The sequence below is a fragment of the Octopus sinensis genome, linkage group LG17, assembly GCF_006345805.1.
Source record: "Octopus sinensis linkage group LG17, ASM634580v1, whole genome shotgun sequence".
In the NCBI taxonomy this organism is placed as follows: domain Eukaryota; kingdom Metazoa; phylum Mollusca; class Cephalopoda; order Octopoda; family Octopodidae; genus Octopus; species Octopus sinensis.
In genome coordinates this window covers 27004676-27025019 of record NC_043013.1, presented here as the reverse complement: position 1 = coordinate 27025019, position 20344 = coordinate 27004676, and the positions used below count along the sequence as shown (strand labels likewise).

The 20344-nt window shown below is 35.6% G+C and overlaps 1 protein-coding gene across 11 annotated transcripts in view; it reads right to left on the bottom strand.

The window, feature by feature from the left end:
• LOC115220806 (bromodomain adjacent to zinc finger domain protein 2B) overlaps positions 1-8428 on the bottom strand; it is a 321983-nt gene extending 313555 nt beyond the window's left edge. For 5 of the 11 annotated variants that reach the window (XM_036510466.1, XM_029790965.2, XM_029790966.2 and 2 more), the window contains exon 1: positions 8237-8428. The gene's annotated coding sequence lies outside the window, so the exon portion shown is untranslated. Of the gene's footprint in view, positions 1-5588; positions 5956-7305; positions 7624-8236 lie in introns of those variants that run through there. The other 6 variants (XM_029790962.2, XM_029790969.2, XM_029790970.2 and 3 more) reach the window with 3 other exon arrangements.
• Positions 8429-20344: the final 11916 nt, after the last annotated feature.

Genomic DNA, 20344 nt, shown 5'->3' with positions numbered 1-20344 from the left:
GTTTTGAGTTGAATCCCACTGTACCTTGGGCAAGTGTCTTCTATTAAAGCTCCAAGCTGGCCAAAGCCTCATGAACGGATTTGGTAGACAGAAACTGAAAGAAGCCTGTCATGTGTATGCATTTGTTTGTGTGTCTTTGTCTTAAATGGCATCTTATGTCAGTTGTAAATGGTTGTCAGTGCCATTGTTATGTAATTAAGAAGTTTGTTTCCAAGCCACATGGTTTCAAGAGCAGTCTCACTGCTCGCCAGGTGTCTTCTAATAATTCTGGGCCAACCAAAGCCACAAGAATGGATTTGGTAGATGGAAACTGAAAGAAGCTCATATCTATGTGTATATGTGTGTTACCATTTTTGATATTGCATGAGTATCGTTCATTTCCAATCTTCAACGGAAACACATCATCATAGGGAAATATTATCTTACTTGGAAACAGGTGAGGGTTGCTGACAGGAAGAGCATCCAGCTGTAGAAAATCCACCACAACAAATTCTGTCTGATCCATGCATGGACGAGAGAGTAGTCATTAAAACAATAATGATGATGATGATAAATACACAAACACACATGTGCATGTGTGTGTTTGAGTCTTTTTATCCTGACATTACACAATTATTGTAAACAAGCAATATCCTCATTTCCAGTGCAAGGTAAAAATGAATCCAGTCATGGGGAAATGTTACCTTTTTGGAAATGGGTGAGGGTTGATGACAGGAAGGGCACCTGGCTGTAGAAAATCTAACTCAAGGAATTCCATCTGACCCATGCAAGCATGGAGAAGAGAACGTTAAAAATTTCATTTTATATTGTAATTGGTGAAGAATATTCTTTATAAGCTTTCAATGAGGAAATCCAATCTCCACCCATTTTACTGCGCTTCTGGTGCCAAGTAAAAAGCATCTGGTAGAGTCTATAAAGTTGGTGGCGTTAGGAAGGAAACCCACTTGTAGAAACCATGCCAAAAAGCAGATATTAGAGCCTGGTGCAGTTTTTTGGCTTGCCAGTTCTTGTCAAAGTGTCCAATCCATGCCAAGTAGACAGCAAATGATGATGATGATGATGATGAAGATGATCCTGAGACATGGAATGTATTCCAAGGATTCTTCAAGAGTAAAAATGTTTGGGAAACGTTGAGCTAAACACTGGTTTAGACTGTGTTTATCTGACTGAAAATTGGTTATTTAATAGTAATGACAGAACCTGTGGAGTGAGAAAGTGATAAAATATAAAAATTAAAAAAAAAAAAAAACCATAACCAGCTTTTTCAGCAATATGACTTATTAAGGTCAAGCTGATGTTAGAAATCATAGAAGCTCATCAAGCATTTGTTTGAAGGTCATTAGTCATCTGAAGAAAACCAAAATATCATCACTGCATTGCTGTATTTTTAAACATATTATTTATTACACTAGATGGATGACAGAAAAATAGACTGATGAGAAGAATTTTCCGGAACAAATTTTAATTTAATACAATATAGATAAACATTATTACTACAATTCATTCAGTCTCAATGAGTGAAACATTACTTATCAGTAAATTTGTGTGTGTGTGTGCTTGAGTATATATGTGTGTGTGTGTCTGTGTATGCTAATATCCATTAAGTTTGATACAGACAATCAAGCACTTACAAATGGTAATAATAATAAATAAATATTGATTTTTATTTTAATACTTCTTCACAAATGGAGAGGATATGAAGAAAATCATTCAGTTTGAGATTTGGCAGTTTCTCAAAACTAATATAATAAATAAAACAAATAAAAATAAGTCAATGTCGTTATTGTTTTCTAAATCATAAATTCAGATATTTTGCTTTTACAATAATATAATTAACTAAATGCCTGTAAAATATAAAAACAGAAAAAGATGTTCGATACTTTGAATTTGAATATCTTCAAATTATTATTATCATTATTATTGTTATTATTATTACAGTTAATTTTTTCATGTGAAATAATTATTATTATATAGAGGCATCAGAAATGCAGTATCACCTGATTTTCACAAAACTGTCCATTTTCATGAAACATGAAGCATTAATTAATATTATATGCTTCTCCGATCATATTTGAACAAGTGTATTGGAGGTTTGCAGTGTATTTTATTATTCAAATGATCTGTTTATAAAGTGAGAGAATGTTTTGTGTTTAGACAAAATAGTTTGTTATTAAAAAAAATACAGGATTAACTAATTAAGACCAGAATATAATTAGTAGAAACTAATATTGAGAGAATAATTTCCTCCAGAAAAATCATTTAAAAAAAAAAAGAAGAAAAAAAACCTAAATGAATTGTACTGCAATAATTCAACCTTTTGTTTCTTTCTTTTTCATTTTGCATAACTAAACAAAATGGTAAACTATAACATTTTGCTTCAGGATTATTAGAAAGCAGAAATGAAATATTGTGATGGTGTTCAACCCTCTCACTCAAGGAGATCAGCCGAAATAGAGAACAGACAGACAGTTTGGAGAACGAGTTTAGGAAGTTGATCACAGAAAACCCACAAAGGTATTTTTATAGTTTCATAGATAGAATATGACTCACAGTGCTGCAAAAAGCACACTAAGTTTTAACAAGGGATAAACTGCAAATAATAATAATAATTATTATTTTTTTCTACTCTAGGCACAAGGCCATGAAAAATTTTGGGGAGGAAGGGAGCTAGTTGATTACTTCAACCCAATGTTTAACTGGTACATATTTTGACCCCAAAAAGGATGAAAGGCAAAGAAAACCTTGGTAGAATTTGAATAATAATAATAATAACAATAATAACAATGATGATTTTGTAATTTGGCACAAGGCCAGCAATTTCCAGAGCAGGATTGAGTCAATTACTTCAGCTCAGTGTTAAACCGGTACTTATTTTATCGACCCCAAAAAGATGAAAAGCAAAGTTGACCTCAGTGGAATTTGAATAATAATAATAATAATAATAATAATAATAATAATAATAATAATAATAATAATAATCCTTTCTATTATAGGCACAAGGCCTGAAATTTGGGGGAGGGAACTACTTGATTACACTGACCGCAGTGTTTTGCTGGTATTTAATTTATTGACTCCAAAAGGATGAAAAGCAAAGTTTAATAATAATAATAACAATAATGGGAAACATTTCAATAATCATCCTACCACCCTGCTGATTGGTGCTAAGCCATCAAAACCAAGTAAAGTCTACAATATAATAAAATTCAATATTATGTATATATGTATGTACCCTACTACTACCTTCATCCAGTGTAGTCTAGTTGCTGTATATTAAAAATCAGTAAACTTAAAAAGCCAGGAGTTAAGCTGACTGCTGCACAACTTTGGATAATTTGACAGGATGGCTGACCTAACATGTAATTCCCATGAAGCATTAATACATTTGGAAGAAACAGGTGAAGTACATAGCAAGATAAACAAGCTTGTACAGAGCTTGGCTTGGAAAAGAGATAGATAGGGAGAGAGAGAGAGAGAGACGACAGACAGAGACAGAGAAAAATTATAAACGATTACAGCAAAATAAAACAGGAAATTCTCAAGTAAATGGGTCGGGTGTGTGTATGTGAAGATTTGTGGCTGTTGTTTTTTAAGGGATGGATAGTATGTATTACTGGATCTTAGGGTTAAATGAAATGTTAAGAGAAGACTTAACATGCACCAGTGATGACTAGTTCTCTCTCACACTCTATTCTCAAATAATTAACACTGTTTGCCTTCCAGTGGGTCAAACTGATATTTTACTGTCTTTGCTAAATATTTTATCCAGTTTGAGACGTGTGCTCTTCAGAAATATGTTGCAGAGATATAAACTGAGAGAATCAGGAGAAGAGATCTGTTTAGGTGGTACCATGTTAGCAGCCATTTTGGGTAACCATGGCAACAGTGGAGAAGTTATGGTACTTAGAAGAGAGAGCAGTTTAAAAGTTTTCAAAACCATCCTCATGCAAACTTTTTGAACATATATAAATAGATATATTAAATAAAAATCTGGGAAAATGAAAGTTGGATTATTAAGAAATAGGTGATGGTACATTATTATTCAATGAGGGAAGCACATAAGAGCTAAATTCTGAGAATTTGGTTTTATAGATAGATTTCTTAAATAATGTACACAATGATGTTTTCTAACTGGGGGCGGGGATCAAAGTATAGTGAAATATTTATACTGTATACACAATCCTTTTTTAACCCACTTTAAATAGTTGCGAAAATACCAACAAACAAAATTACAAAAAAATTAAAAGGGTGATTTAATGAAATTCTTAGTCATCAACTTCAAGAAGTTGAGAAAAATTTCAGATACATGATCAGGCTTCTTTAGACCTTAGCAAAAAGTTAGTCTGTTGTGTGTGATGGCATTAAAAGAAGCTAACAATTTTTTGAAAAAGTGGAGAAGCAATCTTAGCAAAAGAAATAATTCTTCAAGTATTTCTTCTAAAGGTTTCATAAATAGTCAATCACTTTCTTTTTCCTAATGAAGATTTTCTTTTGTCTTTTTTTAATTCTATTTTATCTACTAATATTATTTTTGTAATTTTCATATACAGAAAACTTGTAAAGTGACTCCTTACTTATTCACATTCAGTTCACATCCCAGATTTAAGGCATTAGGTTACAATTATATTGGGTTAGAAGAGGGGAAAGTAATAACTAAGAACAAACCTAATTTATGAAAACGTAGACACACAAACTTCATACCATTCTAATTATGCTTTTAAGTGTAGTTAAGCAAGTTTCTTATACAATGTATGAAGAAACGGATGAGAAAAGAACAATGCTCTCATAGATAAAAGTATAATGAATATATTGTGCAAGATATTAAGGAGTCACAAGATATTTTATACCATAAAGAAATATTATTATTTTCGTTAGTCAAAGAAAAAAATGGAAAAATTTTTTAATCAGCTAGGTAAAAACCAGATTTTTTTGTAACAAAAGAGAATTTTGTTAACGCTTGATTCTATTATTAACATCTGCTGTGTTATTATTCATAATTTTAAATAATCTAGGGGTTATAATTGAACCCCTACAAAAAGGAAAAATACATGAAAGGAAATAATAAAGAATAGTAACTTCTTGAAAGAAAGAGATAAGGAAAGGAACTAAGAGAGAGAGAGAGTGAGAAAAGAGAGAGAGAGAGAGGAGTGGTTGAGAGTGAAAGAGAAGCTGTTCAAGTTGGTGACAGAGTAGGAAGGGGGAGGTAATCGAGGAAGTCATGATTACGACCCGTCTATCTTCTTCATATTGGAAACACTGGCACACTCTCATCATCATCGCTGCCAACTAACTCCCTGTTCACAAAAATGCGGCAGACATTATCTTAGATATGACTCCGATATCTGTTAACCTAGATATGGAAAACAGTAGAAGGGCCGAGAACATTGATTATACTCTTTGGAATAGATGGATTGAATGCGAGGAAAATTGACAGTTGCTGGAGGAAGAAAGAATGAAGATGCTAGCCAACTGTTCGAACATACAACACACACACACACATACATTCATTCATATACATACACACGTACACAAAGACATTTGGAAAGGAAGAAAATTATAGAAATGAGAGAAAAAAATAAATTGTTTCATACCAGTCAGCTTACAAAAAGATGCTTGTTATTGAAAGTGTGCTGGGGAGTTGACAGCGCCAAAATGGAAGGTTCTACTACATTTGTTCTGACAGTTAAAGATATCAAATTTACTCCCTCTTTCTCATTTATTTTTCCTTCCTTCTCACTTACTCTCTCTCCTCTCTGTCTAATTTTACTCGGCTTTTAAATAATTTTTTTTTTTTTTTACTCCAACGAAATGGAAAAAGGAAAAAACCAAAAAAAAAAAAAAAGCAAACATCTCCATTTGATTGTGGTGCTTGTATGAGAAGCAACTATGGACAGAATTAATTACAGGCTAATTGAAAATGTGTTTTGAATATGAAAAGGGAAGAGAGATATAGAAATAGAAAGAAGGATAAATAAAGGAAGAAAGCACAATACCAACTGAAAATAGCTTTAAGCCACCACTCACAGAAATATTCTAATGGTAATAATGGTTTTTCAGATAATTTCTAATTTGACAGAAAGCTTATCCATCCATTCATTCCTAACGCACCCACACATGATAATAATTAAACACAAGAGCTATTTTATAGCATTTTTTCTTTTTATTCTGATAACAAGGTGAAGGACATTTTATTTTATACATGTCATATTTTTTATTCTATTATTTGATTTTATTTCCTGGTGAAAAACACAACTTTCTAAATAACCATTTAACAAGATATTCCCAAAGAGGATGTTTACAAACTGAGTGTATTTCCTTGACCAAACCAATGATTATTTACCGAACAAACTGACCAATCTAACTTGTATAAATGTGAATTTTTGGCTTTTCATTTGTAGAAGTACAAAAAAATCCTATCAAATTTCAGTGCAGTGCTAGGAGGCAAAGAAGCGAGGAAATATCAGTCAGGTATATTAAAAACTGCTAATGGATTACAGATGACTAAGTGAATGAACAATAAAAGCAACTCGCTTCCAAGTTAGAAGTGTTTAAATATTATTTCACATAAGTAAGAATACCAAAATAGCCCCAAATTAATTTAATTACCAATTACAACGAATAAACGGCTGGTTTAAGAGAATTTCTCATCAGTTGATTCCGAAAAAATCCCAGGCAAAGCGACGCACATGTACGAACGAACACAAAGCAATAATTGGAGGCTCATTCCTGTTTTAATAATTCAAATGACAGTTATTTGAAGGCCCTTATATTATGGCTTTTGTTAGGGATAAAGGTTTCAGATATGAAGTAAATTATATAAATTACCTGGTGGGGACCCGATAACTTTAAAAAGCATCTGGTAGTAGTAGTAACTGTTTATGTTCCACGTGTGTCTGTTGTGTTGTGAGACAGGTGTCAACAAGAGAAAGACGAGAGCATGGTTGTGTATATGTGTATATATATATGTGTGTGTGTGTACATACACGCTCAAGCTTTTATGAGTATAAACAAAAACGAAAAAAAGAAACGTAAACAGGGAATTGAAACATCCTCCTCGAAATGTAAGAGAAGAAAGCTCACAAACGATGGACAAAAGATAAACAGTTGTCTCAACATGAAACCAAGGAATGTTAAAGATAGAAAGTTCAAAGAACACAAGAGGAAACTCAAAACATTTCCTCAGCTTGATATTTATTAGTAAAATAAGTTTATCAAATATATATTTATTTATACACACACACATATACGAAGAGAGAGAGAGAGAAAGAAACTTCAATATAAAGTGAAAAAGCCAAAAAGAAAACTTACTTCTCTGCCTGAAGTTGACAACAAGAGGAGCCAATACTGTGTGTGGTTGTGATGTTTTGTTTCTTAGATTAAATTCGTTTATCTCTCACTCGACATCCACACCCAACAGATCAATATTTCCTTCTCACACAACACCTTTTATAATCGAGAAATCACAACTCGTGAGCAAATCAGAAAATTAAATTAACCAAAGATCAACAACAACAACAACCTTTATTGCATTGCTTCTCTCATCATCCTTATTTATTTTATAAATTTCTTTCGTCCTTTACTTGCAAGTTTCTGGATTCGAAACAAACCAAAGTTGAGTGCTACAGCAAATTTTTGGATAAGGGTTATATCATAAACAATAATAATACAAATGAAAGGATGTGATCCCTAAGGGACAATTGTATATCTAAGATGGAAAACAGTCAATAATGAATGCCACATAAAATGATATACATCTGTTTATATTTGAAGTATTTTAGATGAATTAAGTTACTAAGTTTAATGATAGCTAATGAAGAATACTTCTAGAATAGTTTTAGATATATGTCGCAATTTATTTTTGTTATTTACTGTATTCTGTTATATTTGTTTTATTGTTTCTTTACCTTCTTCGTACGTTGAGAAGAAAAGTCAAAATGAAGTTGGAGAAGATGAATAAATAACAAAGTAGAATTGTGTCCTTGACGATCCGGTTTAAAAGTGAATTGACTGATAATGCCTGGGGTTGATGAACAGAAAAATAAATGTATATATATATATAATACACAGCCAGCAATATCTGTCAATTAAAACGAATTTAACTACAAGGACGGAAGGAAGAAAGAACGAGAGAGGGAGAGAAAAATGTCATATTGTACGTAAAGTCCTTCCAAAGAAATGTTTTGTTTTTGTTTGATTGGTTTTGGTAGCGAAAGTTTGTTCGAATTTTTCTGGGACTTACCTTGGGCGTCCCCTCTGGTAGGACAAGAAAACCACTCAGAGTTGGTTAGCGCTGCAGAAAAACTTACACGAGCTACTAAAGCTAAAGTACGAATAAATATGTCGGAGATAAACGGCTGAAAGAGCGAGAAGAAAAAGGAGAAATAATGGTCAATAAAGCCTGTATTATTATTGTGATGATGATGGTAGTGATGGTGGTGGTGGCGAAGCCGGTTCTCCTGCTGCTTAGTGACGATGATAGTTGTGGTGGTGGTGACGGTACTAAAAGTGAAAGAGAGAGTGTAGGGAGATACAGAGAGTGTGTGTATGTATGATAGAGAGAGAGAACCCACTACATGCTGCCACAACAGATAAATAACGGATGTAGTGTGTGTCTATCTATCTAAATATTTATTTATATATCACAGAGGTAATATAGTTAAAAGACATAAAGCTGGCACTGGTAGTTGTGTGTGTGTAGACAATAATTTTAATCTGGATAAAACTACGCACGCGTACATATATACTTAAACATACACAAACACATTTTAAACTGCCCATGTAACTTATTTCACGCTTTCGATATGATTGTGTCGATCATAAGGACAAACAAAAAGCAAGGCACGCACAAAGGAAAAACAGGAAAGACTTGTAAATACGCTGCAGTTTATTCTACTCCATAGTGGATCCCACTCAATATAAAATGTATGGAGAGAAGGGGACATCTTAAAATAAAGAGTCAAGACCTTTAGTAGGATCATAGTTGAGAGTTGGGGTTGGAAAGAGCTGACACTAATTGTGGTGGTTGGATGGGGTAGAGATGTTTGTTAGTGTGTTGAGAATGTTGAGTGGTAGAAGAAAACGATTCCCTTTCTTCGACAAGGAGCCAATTTGATCAGTCAAGCTTAATCAGTTTTGTGGGACGAGGATACGATGACGGCGGACTCTCGGTTAAAAGGAATAGAATAGCAAGAGGAATATATATATATATTATTGTGATGATATATGTGTATATATATAAAGGAATAGCAAAATTTTAAGCAACTTTTTGAATGAAACTCGGGAAACGGAAGAAGGAACCCTTCTTAGCTTCAAATATGAATGACAAATGCAAATTACCCTGCAGACACGTTATTGTTTGCGATATTTTTAAAAATACAAAACACAGGGTTTTTGCTGTTGTCCTTTTTTAAGATTTCAAATTGAAACAATGAAAAAGCAGCACCCAAAAAACTTTGAGACGTATTAAGTGCTCCTTACGCTTATTTAGAATAACCCGAAATTTGTGATGGGGAGAGTAAGAAGGGATGTAGTGCATTGTGTTTTTCCAAAATATCTACTCAAAAGTTATATTTATATATATAATTGGCACAGGGCCTCCTTGATTAATTAGTTGGACGACGGAATAAAGATATACTCAAACTAAAGACCTGACCCTAATGCTCGCAACAGAGTTGATTATTTAAGACAGGGTGACGGATTAAGTACACTACCTAAGTTAGCCACGACGGAATTCGAACACAGAACGCAAGGCGCCGAAGCAAATACCACAAAGCAACCAGTTCGACGTTCTTAGTTCCATCAGAGCCCATGCACTGTCCAGGACACCAAGATTGTACTGTTTTATTATACACCGAAAGAGATGAAACAAAGTTGACCCCAACAGGATTTGAACTAAGATCGTTTATGTATGAGAGCATTAGGGCCAGATCTTTGGTTTGAGTATACCTTCATTCCGCTTTCCTACTTATCTCGGAGGCCCTGTGCCAATTATATATATATATATATATGTGTGTAACCATCAGAACGCATATAAAATATCATAATGCTTAGAGATCCAATGACAGCGGTAGCAGTAGCTGATGTGTAAGGGTCATTATTTATTTATTTTAGAAGAGCCCTGTTTTAATCTTGGAAGTGGTGCTGTCGCTGGAAGGCTGAAATATAAACGTTTTTCGGGTGGTACCAACCAGAATGGAATTACTCTTTAAACAGGCAGAAAAGGATCGGGGCTGAGTTAGATGACAGAATTAATAAAAGAAAGAAAACAAAGAAAGAGACAGTAATAAAATAAGAAAAACAGGAGTAAACGAGTAGGAGAAAGATCGAGTGGTCTTTATATTTTTTTTCTTTTCATTTATTGATTTTGCTTTAAGTCTCATGTGTGTGTGTGTGTGATAGTTTTCTTTGTATTTTTGGCTTTCGACTTGTTTTGTTTCGTTTATAAATATGCGCGCGTGTGTTGCTGTTGTTACTGGTGATGAGAAAGAACAGTTATGGTGGCAGTTATTTGAGCATGAAACAAGGGAATTATTAAAGTGAAAGTGTGTAAAAGTAATAAAACTACATTTTCTATGCATGTATGTGTGTGTAAAAATTCTTTTCTATATATGTATGTAATGATGATTTTGTACAATTTTAAGTTGAGCGCTTGTAGCCACTGCTGCTGCTGCTGCTGGAAGGTGTGACGTCACCACAGCACCTTTTCTCCCTCCCTCACAATCTCTTTCTCTTTCTGTCTTACTATCTCTCTTCCTTCTTCCCTACTCCTCTTTTACTCTCCCAGCTCTTTCGTTCACTATTTCTCTTTCTCTCTTCTTCCTCCCTTACTTTGTCTTCCTTTCTTCCTCCTTCCCTGACTATTTTTCTTTCTCTCCTTTGCCCACTGTCTTTCTCACTCTCCTTTCCACAAGCCTTCTCTCTTCCATCTCCTCTCACCCCCCTCTCTCTCTCTCCCTCTCCCTTCTCTATCATACACTTCTATTTTAAACTCCACAAAACTATCAATACATACACGTGCGCATACGCACACATGTATTTGTGTATGTTTATAATAAATGTGTGTGTACATGTACTTTATCAGTTCAATACAATCAACATTTGCAACGAATGTTTGTGTAAACGATTGTTGAAGCTTTTTAACCCTTCTGGAAGAGAATTAAAATTTCAACAATTCTCACTGATTTAATGCTACTAGTTTATGCGTGCGTGTGTGTGTGGACTAATGTTCTGACTAAATCCTTTGTGTGTGTGCGTGCGCGTCTTGTCGAATGTAGTTTTGGCGGGAGCAGAGAAAGCTTCGAATAACAATAAAAGCAAGAAATTGGCGGAGTAGTTTATACTGTTAATATACTTAGAGATTGACGCCATATCCATCTTTCTGTCTGTCTTTTCATATCCATTTGTCTATATATCATATAAAATCACATACGTGTGTTGTGCGTGTATTTTATGTAATATATAGATAGTTATATTATAAAAGAATTGTTTGGATGAGAGGATTGGCAATCTTAATACACAATGTCTTCATTTTTATGCTAAAGAAAGAAAAAAGCATTTACGATCAGAGAAGAAAGGGGAAAAGGACTCCTGGAGATACGAGATATTGTGAATGTTCGGGTTGAAAAGCTGGAACAATCTCCGTAAGAAATGGAAGTGCTTGGAATGACAAAGGGAGACACATATCTAAAAAAAAATTACAGGGCATACAGTATGGCTAAGGAAAATACCTGAAGGAACATTATGCTAACAAAAACAAAATACACAGTAAGATTTCTCTTAGGTAATACAACATATTGAGAAAGAGATACACAAGCAATTAATTAAAAGAAAAAAAAACCCTAAGGGATGCTTTAAGGCAACAAACAAGGGAGATAATTCCCATAAGCTCAGCTGATTGAAATATTTAAACAATATGATCAATGGAGGTTGGAGCTGTAAAAAGCAACTGATAAGTTTCGGTCTTATTAGACCTCCTTAGCCAAGCATATGTCCAACTGACAGGCTAAGAGTGAGCAATGTATATACTGAATTAGAAGGAACATAGAGACACTGATTATAAATGTTAACAATATGGCTGTGGGAATACACTTTGTGTGTGTGTATGAAAGTGTGTAGCTTGGTGGTTTTGATTCCCAGACTAAGTGATGCAGTGTGTTGTTGAACAAGACACTTCATTTCACATTGCCCCAGTCCACTCAGCTGTATACAAATTATGCTGCAATGGACTGGTATCGCATTTATGAGGAATGTTGTGATTTCAGTCAATTATACATCATAGGCGTGTCTGCTTAGCCTATGGAGTTCCATCACTTGAAAGTCACAACAATGCAAGGAAGTGCATTGTGACTAGCAGTGTATAACAACAATCGATAGTCTGGTTGATACAGTGAACTATGTATGTGTACGTGTGTATATATATATATATACATGTGTGTGTGTGTGTACATATGAAATATCCAGCATCAAGTGGACTATTGTTGACAGAGTGCCACCATATTCATCCAGCACAGCTTCTGCAAAAGATTGCATATCCTCCAACAACCTGCAGTATCCATCAACAAGAAATACAATTTATCGTATTGCTGTCACCAGGGGTATGCCCTTCTGGAAAATTTCCGGCCTCTGGCTGCCAACAACCTGGATTTACGACCTTAGCACTACTGCTACTCTGCACTAAGGTCACTACTACCTACCAACCCCATGAGCAGGACCACCAATTACCAATCCCCAATGTTTACCAACCCCCAATTCATACCAAGCCCCAACACTTACCAATTCCCAATACTTATTTTGTGCATGTATACTCATGCATGTGTGTGTGTGCAATGCACAAGTGCACATGCTGGTATGCATGTGTATATACAAATGTACATATGAATGAATATGCATGTGTGTGTGAGTATGTGCATCTATGTGTGTTCATGTGCATGTTTGTCCAAAAATGTGTGTGCACACGTGCATATGTGCCCATATACAGATGCACATGCTTGCATCAATACACACATGCATGCAAAACCCGAGCATGTCTACACACCCGCATATAGAACTATATACTTGCACATGCCACCCCTTCCTACTCCACACCCCACCCAACAACCTGACCAATTTCCTTATCGCCACGTGGTCTGTTTCCTGTTCACCAGGCAGTATTTTTCAACTAACTGTTACCCATATACCAACATCAAACCATGACACTGCATGACCTTCCTCGACCAATCCCAGCCCACCTTACAATAATAACAATCAACTTCTATCATTCAAATTCAAAATGATGACTAACATCATGCTTGAAACTCAAGAGTACCAACGAATTTGAATCAAACTATCTATCTCTCTATCTATCTATCTATCTATCTATCTATATATATATATATATCATTCATTTATATTTATGTGCCCTTTTCAAGCCTAGCCAGGCTCATGGAGCTGGTTTCTTGGTTTCTATGGTGTATGTGTTCCCCCCCAGCTGGACGGGACACCAGTCCATCGCAGCGTTACTCAAAAAACAGGAAGAGAGAGTGAGAGAAAGTTGGGGCGAAAGAGTATGACAGGGGTCGCCACCACCCCCTGCCGGAGCCTCATGGGACTTTAGGTGTTTTTGCTCAATAAACACACACAACACCCAGTCTGGGAATCGAAACTGTGATCCTCTGACCGCGAGTCCGCTGCCCTAACCACTGGGCCATTGCACCTCCACACACACACACACACACACACACACATACATATATATATATATATATATATAGGCACCCTTGCCAACCCCCTTTGCTTGTGAAGACATGTTGGGGCAAGCGAAATCGAAATCGAATTGAACCAGCCAGGATCCCTGGTCTGGTGGTACGTAAAAAGCACTATCCGACTCGTGGCCGATGCCAGCACCGCCTCGACTGGCTTCCGTGCCGGTGGCACATAAAATACACCAATCTGGCCGTGGCCGTTGCCAGCCCCACCTGGCACCTGTGCAGGTGGCACGTAAAAAGCACCCACTACACTCACGGAGTGGTTGGCGTTAGGAAGGGCATCCAGCTGTAGAAACATTGCCAAATTAGACTGGAGCCTGGTGCAGCCTTCTGGCTTCCCAGAACCCCGGTCGAACCGTCCAACCCATGCTAGCATGGAGAACGGACGTTAAACGACGATGATGATGATGATGATATATATATATATATAAAACTCCAAGAAAGTTAGAGGTTGTGAATCCAACCCACTAAGGGATAATATTTATCCAATATACGGCGTGTAGAATACCCAATTATTAATGCACAAGTGTTTTTTATTGCATTGCAATTACATTACCTAGTGTACTAAATGGGTAAAGGTAAAGAGATATTTTACCATTAATTTATATACCAATAATAAAATGGAGGGGATCAATAGGTGGTTCATCAACTTTTAGACATTATATTATGTCAACTTATTTAGTAAATAAATAAATAAGTTAACATAATATAATGTCTAAAAGTTGATGAACCACCTATTGATCTCCTCCATTTTCTTATTGCTATATATATATATATATATATATATAGTCAATTCAATGAACAAACAATTCAAAAAGAAAATAAAAAAAAGGAAAAACAAATGTGAAGACGTGCACAAGAAATATATTAGTTTGACCGCTCAGTAAAAGGAGAGAGTTTAACATTTTGAGCATAGTTCTTCATTGGAAAGGAGAAGAAGAAATTGTCAACAGCCCATGTGTAGTTACATACACACACACACATAAATGTGTGTGTGTCTGTGTATATGTATATATAGGAGGAGGGGACCCCCCCCTTTGGTCATGAATGACCATAGGATTGCACCTAGAAATTGACCCTCCAAGGCATAAATCTGGGCAAGGTTGTTTATGGAAGACCAGCAGTCACCCATGCATGCCAACCTCCCCGCTCCACACTACTGATGTTATCCAAGCTGTATATACATGTATATGTATATATATATATATATATATATATATATATATATATACATGTATATGTATGTATATATATATATGTATATATATCAAAATAGCGTTAGAGATATATTTTGATATATATGAATTAATTATTGAGAGTAATTCAATTTAATATTTTTAATTTGAATGTCTCATTCCTGTGGCACTGGAATTGATCTTCCCTAATTATAATAATAATAATATATATATACATATATATATATATAATATATATATATATATACATAAATACACACCACACACATGTATATAGGGTGTGGTGAATAAACTGTCGTTTAAATTATGTAAAATTGAAAATAATACTGACATCTCATCTTAACAGATATATTTACCAAAATTACATAAAACCTTTTTGAAATACTAAAGAGTAAATTTATTCAATGAAGTCACCATTGGTTTCAACCATAGCCTCCAGACGACTTCAGAATCTCTTGCAACTTTTCTGGACGGTCTCGTTGTTTGAGTTGGTGAATGCTGCCATAATCCTTGCCCTCAGTTCATCTTTGGTGTTATAAGGAGTTTTGTTGGTCTCTCGCTCAACTGCACCCCACACGTAATAATCAAGAGGGTTGCAGTCTGAGGAGTTACGTGGCCAGACGTTAGGTGTGATGTCGTCACAAAAGTTGTCTGACAGCCATGACTGGGTTCTTTTGCTTGTATAGCATGGTGTAGAGTCCTGCTGCTAGACATAGGGTTTTCCAGCAGCCAACCTCTTGACTCAGGACAGTATTACTTCCTCCAGGCACTTGATGTAGGCCTCTGTGTTGAGTCTGAGGCTGTGTGGGAAGATGAATGGAGGCATAACATCGCCATCACTAGTGATCTCCAAACACCATAATGTTGACTGGATGTTTGATTTTTATCACTCTTAGTACATGTCCTCAGGTTGATACCCAAACATTCTGAAATATTTGTATTGAAACTTCCGGCATGAATGCCAAGCAGTACAGCATATTGTCCCCAAATTTCTGGCAGAGTAAATTGCGTCATGGTGCTGTTTTTCTCACAGACAGTGCCCAACTGACCCTACTATACTGTGTAGTCAGCAAAATCAAAAACAAACAATGTACATGCATGAAATTAAAAATATAAAATGACAACAATTTATTCATTGCACCCTGTATATATATATAAATATATATATATGTGTGTATGTGTATGAATGTATATGCATATCTATGCATGTACATACAGATAGGTGAGAAATGTATTTGAATGGATACTGGTTTCTTGCACACTTGCACTTAGTGATTGTGAAAAGAAACAAACATGGAAGTACTTCTAAGAAAGGTTATTAAATGCATGGGAGAAAGATGGTCTTTCCTCTATGGACCCAACAGAGACGCAAGCTATCCTAGTTGACAGTAGTATGATAGATAAAGCAATTAAGGATATTTTTTTTTAGTCTTTTATACAGTTCAGTCCTAAGGTTGTGGCCATGCTGGAGGACTACCAATGTATGAAGATATAACCGTTATAATGGTAAAGAAGATGCCTCATTTAAAAGTTATTACAGGGGTATCAAATAACCGGGCCAGGTATGAAACATTATGGAAAGTGTTGCAGACTAATTAATTAAGAAGTGAATTTGTATAGATGACATGAATTTTGGTTTTCTGCCAGAGAGAAGTACAACTGATGCTACCTTCTTAGTAAGACAAAGGAAGTACCTAGCATAAAATAAGCCATTGACTTGGACAAAGCCATCAACAGAGTTCCTCATTTTGATGGTCTCTGTAGAAGCAACTGGTAGATGAATGGTCTGTGAGAGTCATACAAGTTATATAGGGAGACACTGTCAATAATGTGAGAGATAATACTGAATTTAAAGTACAAGTAAAAGTTCATCAGGGTTTTGTTTTTAGTTACCTCCTATTCATCATAGTTCTCCAGATTACAACAGGAAATTAAGACTGGTTGACCTTATGAAGTATTATATGCTAGTTCTCATAACAGAAGCTGTGGTAGAATTAGAAAAGAAATTCAAGGTGTGGCAGAAAAACCTGGAATCAATGGGCCTTAAATTTAATATAACAAAAACTAAGGTTCTGATTAAAGGGAACTTGCAGATCTTTAAATCCTTTATGAAAATAGTCCTGCTTGATGTATAGGAAAGGTGTAGGCAAAACTTCCATATGGTGTCCCCAATGCAAGCTGTCAACACACATGTGGTGCAGTTGAATCACAAGAAGTTTAACTGAGAAAGTAGACAAAAACAAATTGGAAATAAATTTCCTCAAATGCCCAGGGGGTTCTTTAGAAGTAGCAGTTAGTTTCTGTTAACTAGGTGACCTTATTATCAGTGGAGGATGATGATATGAAAGTATAGTTACTAGAATAAGAACCAGGTGGAGCAAGTTCCAGAGAGTTATTACATATTTTAGTAATAAACGGTCTCCCCCTTAGAGTGAAAGGCAGATTATATGATGTATGACTACATGACATGGGCCCCAATTACAGAGAATGTGCAAAGACTGGCAAGGAATGAAGCTAGTGTGCTCTGATGGATGTGCAACATCATTGTTTATGTACAAGAAAGTGCATGTGTGTTGAGAAAAAAATTGGATATAGTGTGCATTGGTATAGGTCATGTGATGTATATGGATGATGTCAGTTGCAAAAAGGAATGCTGATTGCCAAATGTGGATGAAACTTTAATTGGATGAGGGAGACCCAAGGAGACATGAGATAAAATAGTGAAGGCTGATTTCAGGATGTTGAACCTCATGGTAGAGATCACAAAGGACTGAGGTGACTGGCATTTCCATAAGACCCATTTATCATATACTTCTGTACATGTGCACACACACACATACACACACTCATACATGTGCACAATGGTGAAGGGACAAGAGGCCAAGTTATCCTTAGCAGGATTTGAACACAGAACATAAAGAACTGAAAGAAATGTCACCAAGCATTTTACCGATGTGTAATGATTCTACCTGCTCAACTTTAGACTCTATAAGTGGCAACAACTTGAATAGAGTTGCATGGATACATTTTTGACCAGGATGAAATCTTATTGTAGCCAAACCAACAGGATGCATATGGACAACACATAACAAGATATCCATGCAGCAAAAACATGTTGGATGGAGATTTAAAGAGAATATACTGTGTATTAAGACTGTAATAATAATAAAAAATGTGTAGATGTATAATTTTTCGTTTATATTTTAACGTCCTGTGTGTGTGTACACACACACACACACGCATAAATGGAAGCTTTGTTTGGCAGAGAAAACAAAGATCCTAAAAACTTGATTGTTCCGAAGACCTTTTTAAACTCCAGGAAAGAAGTATTTAGTCAATGCTCACATCTAAAATTTTCCTACTACAAGCTTGGAACTCCCTATTTATTGAATAAGCCCACTGCAGCTTCTTCAAATATTACCACAGCCATAGACAATATAATTGGGATAATACCGTCCTGTCTGTGGCATCTCCTGCATGAGCAAATATTTTTTGTTTACAAAACTAATTTCCCATGATATATTTCTTCCTCCAGTTATAAAGAAGTTATGTGCCTTTGGCCATTTGAGTCTGACAAATCACTTATATGGCTAAGCACTTTACAGGTGCAAAAACCACTGGTCAATCTACGATCAGCCATAACAATTATCTTCCTAAAAAGAAAATAACTCATGTCAGCATGGGAAACGGACATTAAACGATGATGATGATGATATATACGTGACAGGCTTCTTTCCATTTCTGTCTACCAAATCCAACCACAAGGGTTATGTTGGTCCAAGGCTAAAGCAGAAGACATTTGCCCAAGGTGCTATGCAGTGGGACTAAAATGGGAACCATGTGGTTGGGAAGCAAGCTTCTTATCATACAGGCACACCTGCACCTATGTACGAGGGGGTACTGAAAAGTTCCTGACTTTAAGGGTATCACAGAAGGCCTGATTGGAGATCCAACCTTCCAAGTTCTTTTACAGGGTTTAGAAAAACTGAAGGACTGCTGCAATGAGCATGTGAATCTGAGAGGGGAATATGTTGAATAAAATCATAATTAACTGATCCTCCTGTACAGTACTATATTTAAGAGATGAGGAATTATGTATATTATTTACATTTGACAGATATTTGTCCTCATCTTGTTTGTTGTTAACACAACGTTTCAGCTGATATACTCTTCAGCCTTCATCAGGTGTCTTGGGCAAATTTCGAATCTGGGTTCTTATTCCTAAGGTATTTTTCAATGTTATTATTATTATCATTATTATTGTTGTTGTTATTTATTATTATTATTATTATTATTATTCAGGTCACTGCCTGGAATCGAACTCGGAATTGTGGAGTTAGTAGCCTGCACTCTTAACCACTATGCCTTATGCCCGTAGTAGTTAAGAGCGCAGGCTACTAACCCCAAGATTCTGAGTTCAATTCCAGGCACTGACCTGAATAATAATAATAATAACAACAACAACAACATCGAAAAATACTTTAGGAATGAGAACCCAGCTTCGAAATTTCCTCAAGACACCTGATGAAGGCTGGAGGGTATATCAACTGAAACATGTTAACAACAAACAAGATGAGGACAAATGTCCGTCAAATGTAAATAATGATCCTCCTGTATTTTCTTTTACCCAAAGCCAGGAACTTTTCAGCACCCTCTCATATATAGAGGCCACTTGGTACAGAGGCCATGTACCAAAAAATTTTGGGGTCTGATGATATGCTGTAAGGCTAAGTGCTTTATAGGCGTGAAACCCAGGGTAATCCCACAGACCAGCCTTATCTATCTTTATACTATACTGCTCTATAACTTAGAGTGTGCTTCTTTTTTGGATTCGTGATTTACTGACGACCTGTATCTATATCTCCATCTATCTATCTATCTATCTATCTCTCATCAACTCCTTCAAGTATCACTTGAAAAGGAAAATGAGAGTAGAGAGGCAAGTTTTGTCAACCGAATGTTTCAAAAAAAGATGGGTGAATGTAGCAAGGATGCCACGTATGAATGACGAAGCCATCTTGAGCATAATCCTATGAACCTGGAAAAATTTAAAACAGAGTTACTTACTTCCAAATAAATGTGTTAACATGTGACATTATTGACCAAGGTTACCGTGGTCTTTTCTGTAGGCTTTTCTTTCCACAGATAAAGTTTCCCCCTTTACACTTTACATCATGACATTTCTGTGATACACGATCCCTATTGATCTTTTTTTTTCTCTCTTTTTACGATCCCTTTTGATCGAAAACCTACCCCACTTTTTATTTATTTATTTTTTTTCTCCCCCAAAAGAAAAGCTCTACTTTGTAATTTGTCCCCTCTGTGTTCAGCCCTGTGTGGCTAATAAAGAAACATATCTATCTATCTATCTATCTATCTATCTATCTATTTCTCTCTCTCTCTCTCTCT